This window comes from Pseudophryne corroboree, unplaced genomic scaffold (genome assembly GCF_028390025.1).
Source record: "Pseudophryne corroboree isolate aPseCor3 unplaced genomic scaffold, aPseCor3.hap2 scaffold_777, whole genome shotgun sequence".
NCBI classification, from domain to species: Eukaryota; Metazoa; Chordata; class Amphibia; order Anura; family Myobatrachidae; genus Pseudophryne; species Pseudophryne corroboree.
The window spans coordinates 255,715-266,590 of NW_026970356.1; the positions used below are offsets into that span (position 1 = coordinate 255,715).

Genomic DNA, 10,876 nt, shown 5'->3' on the forward strand with positions numbered 1-10,876 from the left:
GTCTCTGTGGCGCAATCGGTTAGTGTGTCTGGCTACTAACCAAAAGGTTGGTGGTTCAATCCCACCCAGGGACGTAATTGACATTGTTATCAGATTTTGGTGATCTTTAAGTAGACAAGTCAAAATTTCAAACCCCCTGTTATGGTGTAGGGTACCTGGCCTTCTCTGATGTAATCAGAGTTAGATTTGATTCAGTGATTTTATAAAAACAGATAGGAAGCACAATTTAGCAGTGGGTTGCAGAGAAAAAGAAATATGCTGGCAAAAAAAATCCAATTGAGTGATTAAACAGCTCTTCATTTTCTGGCTTTATTTTTATGCTAACAAATTTGTTCTCTGAAAAGTGTCCACAAAGCCAAGTCTCTGATTAACACCTTTGTAGGGATCGTTTTTCACCTATTACTAAATTAAACTTGCTTCATTGGAAAGGCAGCAAGATGCATCCTCATTTCAATTTCTACTGAAATAATACAGGTTGACACCAGGAAACATTAACGCCACTGCATCCTTGCTGCTTTCTCATGTGGAAGTCTGTTTAATGTGAAAACAAGGTGATATCTAATTAGCACACAGGTAAGGAATTAAGAAAATCTTTATTTAAGGGTGAAGATGTTTCTCACAAAATCGTTGCCCCAATGCATCATTGAAATTCAAGCTGGAAAGATGATTTTAATATATCACTTGTACATTTTGTATTGCTCTTCTGGTGACAATGTAGTTTGTTTTTGTCAATTACCCTTTTAATAATAGGGTAAAGAAAATTAAGTGGATTTTTTAAAGAAAACTATACTGTCAATATACTATTCAAACAAATTAAAATGGTAAAAGTTATTGTACTTCAAGTAAAAATAAAAGAGCAAAAATATCAATCCCAGTTTTGATTACTTAAATTAACAAAAAAAATGCATATAGCAAAGGATAGTTTCAATCTGCCTACCTCTGGGTTATGGGCCCAGCATGCTTCCATTGCAGTACTCTGCTGCACATGTACGTGCAAGAGATCCTGAAGCACTCACTCATCATGGGAAAGTACCAATGTGTTTCTTCATTGGTTGATGGAAGAAACATCTTACAAAAACTCTCCAGATTATTGACTCTTTAAAGATTTTCTAGGATACGTTCTAGATGTATGCTTATTAGACTTTGTCAGTATGTACTTTTTGCAAAGTGTCTCTGTGGCGCAATCGGTTAGTATGTCCGGCTACTATCAAAAAGGTTGGTGGTTCAATCCCAACCAGGGACATAATTGACCTTGTTATCAGATTTTGGTGATCTTTAAGTAGACAAGTCAAAATTTCAAACCCCCTGTTATGGTGTAGGGTACCTGGCCTTCTCTGATGTAATCAGAGTTAGATTTGATTCAGTGATTTTATAAAAACAGCTAGGAAGCACAATTTAGCAGTGGGTTGCAGAGAAAAAGAAATATGCTGGCAAAAAAAATCCAATTGAGTGATTAAACAGCTCTTCATTTTCTGGCTTTATTTTTATGCTAACAAATTTGTTCTTTGAAAAGTGTCCACAAAGCCAAGTCTCTGATTAACACCTTTGTAGGGATGGTTTTTCACCTATTACTAAATTAAACTTGCTTCATTGGAAAGGCAGCAAGATGCATCCTCATTTCAATGTCTACTGAAATAATACAGGTTGACACCAGGAAACATTAACGCCACTGTATCCTTGCTGCTTTCTCATGTGGAAGTCTGTTTAATGTGAAAACAAGGTGATATCTAATTAGCACACAGGTAAGGAATTAAGAAAATCTTTATTTAAGGGTGAAGATGTTTCTCACAAAATCGTTGCCCCAATGCATCATTGAAATTCAAGCTGGAAAGATGATTTTAATATATCACTTGTACATTTTGTATTGCTCTTCTGGTGACAATGTAGTTTGTTTTTGTCAATTACCATTTTAATAATAGGGTAAAGAAAATTAAGTGGATTTTTGAAAGAAAACAATACTGTCAATATACTATTAAAACAAATTAAAATGGTAAAAGTTATTGTACTTTAAGTAAAAATAAAAGAGCCAAAATATCAATCCCAGTTTTGGATTACTTTAACAAAAAAAAATGCATATAGCAGAGGATAGTTTCAATCTGCCTACCGTTGGGTTATGGGCCCAGCATGCTTCCATTGCTGTACTCTGCTGCACATGTAAGTGCAAGAGATCCTGAAGCACTCACTCATCATGGGAAAGTACCAATGTGTTTCTTCGTTGGTTGATGGAAGAAACATCTTACAAAAACTCTCCAGATTATTGACTTTTTAAAGTTTTTCTAGGAAACGTTTTAGATGAATGCTTATTAGCCTTTGTCAGTATGGACTTTTGCAAAGTGTCTCTGTGGCGCAATCAGTTAGTGTGCATGGCTATTAACCAAAAGGTTGGTGGTTCAATCCCACCCAGGGACGTATTTGACCTTGTTATCAGATTTTGGTGATCTTTAAGTAGACAAGTCAAAATTTCAAACCCCCTGTTCTGGTGTAGGGTACGTGGCCTTCTCTGATGGAGTTAGATTTGATTCAGTGATTTTAGAAAAACAGCTAGGAAGCACAATTTAGCAGTGGGTTGCAGAGAAAAAGAAATATGCTGGCAAAAAAAATCCAATTGAGTGATTAAACAGCTCTTAATTTTCTGGCTTTATTTTTATGCTAACAAATTTGTTCTCTGAAAAGTGTCCACAAAGCCAAGTCTCTGATTAACACCTTTGTAAGGATGGTTTTTAACCTATTACTAAATTAAACTTGCTTCATTGGAAAGGCAGCAAGATGCATCCTCATTTCAATGTCTACTGAAATAATACAGGTTGACACCAGGAAACATTAACGCCACTGCATCCTTGCTGCTTTCTCATGTGGAAGTCTGTTTAATGTGAAAACAAGGTGATATCTAATTAGCACACAGGTAAGGAATTAAGAAAATCTTTATTTAAGGGTGAAAATGTTTCTCACAAAATCGTTGCCCCAATGCATCATTGAAATTCAAGCTGGAAAGATGATTTTAATATATCACTTGTACATTTTGTATTGCTCTTCTGGTGACAATGTAGTTTGTTTTTGTCAATTACCATTTTAATAATAGGGTAAAAAAAATTAAGTGGATTTTTGAAAGAAAACAATACTGTCAATATACTATTAAAACAAATTAAAATGGTAAAAGTTATTGTACTGTAAGTAAAAATAAAAGAGCCAACATATCAATCCCAGTTTTGGATTACTTTAATTAACAAAAAAAAAATGCATATAGCAGAGGATAGTTTCAATCTGCCTACCTCTGGGTTATGTGCCCAGCATGCTTCCATTGCTGTACTCTGCTGCACATGTAAGTGCAATAGATCCTGAAGCACTCACTCATCCTGGGAAAGTACCAATGTGTTTCTTCGTTGGTTGATGGAAGAAACATCTTACAAAAACTCTCCAGATTATTGACTTTTTAAAGTTTTTCTAGGAAACGTTTTAGATGAATGCTTATTAGCCTTTGTCAGTATGTACTTTTGCAAAGTGTCTCTGTGGCGCAATCAGTTAATGTGTATAGCTACTAACCAAAAGGTTGGTGGGTCAATCCCACCCAGGGACGTAATTGACCTTGTTATCAGATTTTGGTGATCTTTAAGTAGACAAGTCAAAATTTCAAACCCCCTCTTATGGTGTAGGGTACCTGGCCTTCTCTGATGTAATCAGAGTTAGATTTGATTCAGTGATTTTATAACAACAGCTAGGAAGCACAATTTAGCAGTGGGTTGCAGAGAAAAAGAAATATGCTGGCAAAAAAATCCAATTGAGTGATTAAACAGCTCTTCATTTTCTGGCTTTATTTTTATGCTAACAAATTTGTTCTCTGAAAAGTGTCCACAAAGCCAAGTCTCTGATTAACACCTTTGTAAGGATGGTTTTTCACCTATTACTAAATTAAACTTGCTTCATTGGAAAGGCAGCAAGATGCATCCTCATTTCAATGTCTACTGAAATAATACAGGTTGACACCAGGAAACATTAACGCCACTGCATCCTTGCTGCTTTCTCATGTGGAAGTCTGTTTAATGTGAAAACAAGGTGATATCTAATTAGCACACAGGTAAGGAATTAAGAAAATCTTTATTTAATGGTGAAAATGTTTCTCACAAAATCGTTGCCCCAATGCATCATTGAAATTCAAGCTGGAAAGATGATTTTAATTTATCACTTGTACATTTTGTATTGCTCTTCTGGTGACAATGTAGTTTGTTTTTGTCAATTACCATTTTAATAATAGGGTAAAGAAAATTAAGTGGATTTTTAAAAGAAAACAATACTTTCAATATACTATTAAAACAAATTAAAATAGTAAAAGTTATTGTACTTTAATGAAAAATAAAAGAGCTAAAATATCAATCCCAGTTTTGGATTACTTTAATTAAAAAAAAATACATATAGCAGAGGATAGTTTTAATCTGCCTACCTCTGGGTTATGGGCCCAGCATGCTTCCATTGCAGTACTCTGCTGCACATGTAAGTGCAAGCGATCCTGAAGCACTCACTCATCATGGGAAAGTACCAATGTGTTTCTTCGTTGGTTGATCTAAGAAACATCTTACAAAAACTCTCCAGATTATTGACTTTTTAAAGTTTTTCTAGGAAACGTTCTAGATGAATGCTTATTAGCCTTTGTCAGTATCCACTTTTGCAAAGTGTCTCTGTGGTGCAATCAGTTAGTGTGTTTGGCTACTAACCAAAAGGTTGGTGGTTCAATCCCACCCAGGGATGTAAGTGACCTTGTGGTCAGGTTTTGGTGATCTTTAAGTGGACAAGTCAAAATTTCAAACCCCCTCTTATGATGTAGGGTACCTGGCCTTCTCTGATGTAATCAGAGTTAGATTTGATTCAGTGATTTTATAAAAAACAGCTAGGAAGCACAATTTAGCAGTGGGTTGCAGAGAAAAAGAAATATGCTGGCAAAAAAAATCCAATTGAGTGATTAAACAGCTCTTCATTTTCTGGCTTTATTTTTATGCTAACAAATTTGTTCTCTGAAAAGTGTCCACAAAGCCAAGTCTCTGATTAACACCTTTGTAAGGATGGTTTTTAACCTATTACTAAATTAAACTTGCTTCATTGGAAAGGCAGCAAGATGCATCCTCATTTCAATGTCTACTGAAATAATACAGGTTGACACCAGGAAACATTAACGCCACTGCATCCTTGCTGCTTTCTCATGTGGAAGTCTGTTTAATGTGAAAACAAGGTGATATCTAATTAGCACACAGGTAAGGAATTAAGAAAATCTTTATTTAAGGGTGAAAATGTTTCTCACAAAATCGTTGCCCCAATGCATCATTGAAATTCAAGCTGGAAAGATGATTTTAATATATCACTTGTACATTTTGTATTGCTCTTCTGGTGACAATGTAGTTTGTTTTTGTAAATTACCATTTTAATAATAGGGTAAAGAAAATTAAGTGGATTTTTGAAAGAAAACTATACTGTCAATATACTATTAAAACAAATTAAAATGGTAAAAGTTATTGTACTTTAAGTAAAAATAAAAGAGCAAAAATATCAATCCCAGTTTTGATTACTTAAATTAACAAAAAAAAAATGCATATAGCAAAGGATAGTTTCAATCTGCCTACCTCTGGGTTATGGGCCCAGCATGCTTCCATTGCAGTACTCTGCTGCACATGTAAGTGCAAGAGATCCTGAAGCACTCACTCATCATGGGAAAGTACCAATGTGTTTCTTCGTTGGTTGATCTAAGAAACATCTTACAAAAACTCTCCAGATTATTGACTTTTTAAAGTTTTTCTAGGAAACGTTCTAGATGTATGCTTATTAGCCTTTGTCAGTATGTACTTTTTACAAAGTGTCTCTGAGGCGCAATCGGTTAGTGTGTCTGGCTACTAACCAAAAGGTTGGTGGTTCAATCCCACCCAGGGACGTAATTGACCTTGTTATCAGATTTTGGTGATCTTTAAGTAGACAAGTCAAAATTTCAAACCCCCTGTTATGGTGTAGGGTACCTGGCCTTCTCTGATGTAATCAGAGTTAGATTTGATTCAGTGATTTTATAAAAACAGATAGGAAGCACAATTAAGCAGTGGGTTGCAGAGAAAAAGAAATATGCTGGCAAAAAAAATCCAATTGAGTGATTAAACAGCTCTTCATTTTCTGGCTTTATATTTATGCTAACAAATTTGTTCTCTGAAAAGTGTCCACAAAGCCAAGTCTCTGATTAACACCTTTGTAAGGATGGTTTTTAACCTATTACTAAATTAAACTTGCTTCATTGGAAAGGCAGCAAGATGCATCCTCATTTCAATGTCTACTGAAATAATACAGGTTGACACCAGGAAACATTAACGCCACTGCATCCTTGCTGCTTTCTCATGTGGAAGTCTGTTTAATGTGAAAACAAGGTGATATCTAATTAGCACACAGGTAAGGAATTAAGAAAATCTTTATTTAAGGGTGAAAATGTTTCTCACAAAATCGTTGCCCCAATGCATCATTGAAATTCAAGCTGGAAAGATGATTTTAATATATCACTTGTACATTTTGTATTGCTCTTCTGGTGACAATGTAGTTTGTTTTTGTAAATTACCATTTTAATAATAGGGTAAAGAAAATTAAGTGGATTTTTGAAAGAAAACAATACTGTCAATATACTATTAAAACAAATTAAAATGGTAAAAGTTATTGTACTGTAAGTAAAAATAAAAGAGCCAACATATCAATCCCAGTTTTGGATTACTTTAATTAAAAAAAAAAAATGCATATAGCAGAGGATAGTTTCAATCTGCCTACCTCTGGGTTATGTGCCCAGCATGCTTCCATTGCTGTACTCTGCTGCACATGTAAGTGCAATAGATCCTGAAGCACTCACTCATCCTGGGAAAGTACCAATGTGTTTCTTCGTTGGTTGATGGAAGAAACATCTTACAAAAACTCTCCAGATTATTGACTTTTTAAAGTTTTTCTAGGAAACGTTTTAGATGAATGCTTATTAGCCTTTGTCAGTATGTACTTTTGCAAAGTGTCTCTGTGGCGCAATCAGTTAGTGTGTATGGCTATTAACCAAAAGGTTGGTGGTTCAATCCCACCCAGGGATGTAATTGACCTTGTTATCAGATTTTGGTGATCTTTAAGTAGACAAGTCAAAATTTCAAACCCCCTCTTATGGTGTAGGGTACCTGGCCTTCTCTGATGTAATCAGAGTTAGATTTGATTCAGTGATTTTATAAAAACAGCTAGGAAGCACAATTTAGCAGTGGGTTGCAGAGAAAAAGAAATATGCTGGCAAAAAAATCCAATTGAGTGATTAAACAGCTCTTCATTTTCTGGCTTTATTTTTATGCTAACAAATTTGTTCTCTGAAAAGTGTCCACAAAGCCAAGTCTCTGATTAACACCTTTGTAAGGATGGTTTTTCACCTATTACTAAATTAAACTTGCTTCATTGGAAAGGCAGCAAGATGCATCCTCATTTCAATGTCTACTGAAATAATACAGGTTGACACCAGGAAACATTAACGCCACTGCATCCTTGCTGCTTTCTCATGTGGAAGTCTGTTTAATGTGAAAACAAGGTGATATCTAATTAGTACACAGGTAAGGAATTAAGAAAATCTTTATTTAAGGGTGAAAATGTTTCTCACAAAATCGTTGCCCCAATGCATCATTGAAATTCAAGCTGGAAAGATGATTTTAATATATCACTTGTACATTTTGTATTGCTCTTCTGGTGACAATGTAGTTTGTTTTTGTCAATTACCATTTTAATAATAGGGTAAAGAAAATTAAGTGGATTTTTAAAAGAAAACAATACTTTCAATATACTATTAAAACAAATTAAAATAGTAAAAGTTATTGTACTTTAATGAAAAATAAAAGAGCAAAAATATCAATCCCAGTTTTGATTACTTAAATTAACAAAAAAAATGCATATAGCAAAGGATAGTTTCAATCTGCCTACCTCTGGGTTATGGGCCCAGCATGCTTCCATTGCAGTACTCTGCTGCACATGTAAGTGCAAGAGATCCTGAAGCACTCACTCATCATGGGAAAGTACCAATGTGTTTCTTCGTTGGTGGATGGAAGAAACATCTTACAAAAACTCTCCAGATTATTGACTTTTTAAAGTTTTTCTAGGAAACGTTTTAGATGAATGCTTATTAGCCTTTGTCAGTATGTACTTTTGAAAAGTGTCTCTGTGGTGCAATCAGTTAGTGTGTATGGCTATAAACCAAAAGGTTGGTGGTTCAATCCCACCCAGGGACGTAATTGACCTTGTTATCAGATTTTGGTGATCTTTAAGTAGACAAGTCAAAATTTCAAACCCCCTCTTATGGTGTAGGGTACCTGGCCTTCTCTGATGTAATCAGAGTTAGATTTGATTCAGTGATTTTATAAAAACAGCTAGGAAGCACAATTTAGCAGTGGGTTGCAGAGAAAAAGAAATATGCTGGCAAAAAAATCCAATTGAGTGATTAAACAGCTCTTAATTTTCTGGCTTTATTTTTATGCTAACAAATTTGTTCTTTGAAAAGTGTCCACAAAGCCAAGTCTCTGATTAACACCTTTGTAGGGATGGTTTTTCACCTATTACTAAATTAAATTTGCTTCATTGGAAAGGCAGCAAGATGCATCCTCATTTCAATGTCTACTGAAATAATACGGGTTGACACAAGGAAACATTAACGCCACTGCATCCTTGCTGCTTTCTCATGTGGAAGTCTGTTTAATGTGAAAACAAGGTGATATCTAATTAGCACACAGGTAAGGAATTAAGAAAATCTTTATTTAAGGGTGAAGATGTTTCTCACAAAATCGTTGCCCCAATGCATCATTGAAATTCAAGCTGGAAAGATGATTTTAATATATCACTTGTACATTTTGTATTGCTCTTCTGGTGACAATGTAGTTTGTTTTTGTCAATTACCCTTTTAATAATAGGGTAAAGAAAATTAAGTGGATTTTTTAAAGAAAACTATACTGTCAATATACTATTAAAACAAATTAAAATGGTAAAAGTTATTGTACTTTAAGTAAAAATAAAAGAGCAAAAATATCAATCCCAGTTTTGATTTCTTAAATTAACAAAAAAAAATGCATATAGCAAAGGATAGTTTCAATCTGCCTACCTCTGGGTTATGGGCCCAGCATGCTTCCATTGCAGTACTCTGCTGCACATGTAAGTGCAAGAGATCCTGAAGCACTCAGTCATCATGGGAAAGTACCAATGTGTTTCTTCGTTGGTTGATGGAAGAAACATCTTACAAAAACTCTCCAGATTATTGACTTTTTAAAGTTTTTCTAGGAAACGTTTTAGATGAATGCTTATTAGCCTTTGTCAGTATGGACTTTTGCAAAGTGTCTCTGTGGCGCAATCAGTTAGTGTGCACGGCTATTAACCAAAAGGTTGGTGGTTCAATCCCACCCAGGGATGTATTTGACCTTGTTATCAGATTTTGGTGATCTTTAAGTAGACAAGTCAAAATTTCAAACCCCCTCTTATGGTGTAGGGTACCTGGCCTTCTCTGATGTAATCAGAGTTAGATTTGATTCAGTGATTTTATAAAAACAGCTAGGAAGCACAATTTAGCAGTGGGTTGCAGAGAAAAAGAAATATGCTGGCAAAAAAATCCAATTGAGTGATTAAACAGCTCTTCATTTTCTGGCTTTATTTTTATGCTAACAAATTTGTTCTCTGAAAAGTGTCCACAAAGCCAAGTCTCTGATTAACACCTTTGTAAGGATGGTTTTTCACCTATTACTAAATTAAACTTGCTTCATTGGAAAGGCAGCAAGATGCATCCTCATTTCAATGTCTACTGAAATAATACAGGTTGACACCAGGAAACATTAACGCCACTGCATCCTTGCTGCTTTCTCATGTGGAAGTCTGTTTAATGTGAAAACAAGGTGATATCTAATTTGCACACAGGTAAGGAATTAAGAAAATCTTTATTTAAGGGTGAAAATGTTTCTCACAAAATCGTTGCCCCAATGCATCATTGAAATTCAAGCTGGAAAGATGATTTTAATATATCACTTGTACATTTTGTATTGCTCTTCTGATGACAATGTAGTTTGTTTTTGTCAATTACCATTTTAATAATAGGGTAAAGAAAATTAAGTGGATTTTTAAAAGAAAACAATACTTTCAATATACTATTAAAACAAATTAAAATGGTAAAAGTTATTGTACTTTAATGAAAAATAAAAGAGCAAAAATATCAATCCCAGTTTTGGATTACTTTAATTAACAAAAAAAAATGCATATAGCAGAGGATAGTTTTAATCTGCCTACCTCTGGGTTATGGGCCCAGCATGCTTCCATTGCAGTACTCTGCTGCACATGTAAGTGCAAGAGATCCTGAAGCACTCACTCATCATGGGAAAGTACCAATGTGTTTCTTCGTTGGTGGATGGAAGAAACATCTTACAAAAACTCTCCAGATTATTGACTTTTTAAAGTTTTTCTAGGAAACATTTTAGATGAATGCTTATTAGCCTTTGTCAGTAGGTACTTTTGCAAAGTGTCTCTGTGGCGCAATCAGTTAGTGTGTACGGCTATAAACCAAAAGGTTGGTGGTTCAATCCCACCCAGGGACGTAATTGACCTTGTTATCAGATTTTGGTGATCTTTAAGTAGACAAGTCAAAATTTCAAACCCCCTCTTATGGTGTAGGGTACCTGGCCTTCTCTGATGTAATCAGAGTTAGATTTGATTCAGTGATTTTATAAAAACAGCTAGGAAGCACAATTTAGCAGTGGGTTGCAGAGAAAAAGAAATATGCTGGCAAAAAAAATCCAATTGAGTGATTAAACAGCTCTTAATTTTCTGGCTTTATTTTTATGCTAACAAATTTGTTCTTTGAAAAGTGTCCACAAAGCAAGTCTCT

At 34.8% G+C, this 10,876-nt stretch overlaps 1 non-coding gene across 1 annotated transcript; it reads left to right on the forward strand.

Annotated features, from left to right (window-relative positions):
* On the forward strand, positions 1–74 carry TRNAS-ACU (transfer RNA serine (anticodon ACU)). The gene has a single exon. It is a non-coding gene; the product is annotated as a tRNA-Ser (tRNA).
* Positions 75–10,876: the final 10,802 nt, after the last annotated feature.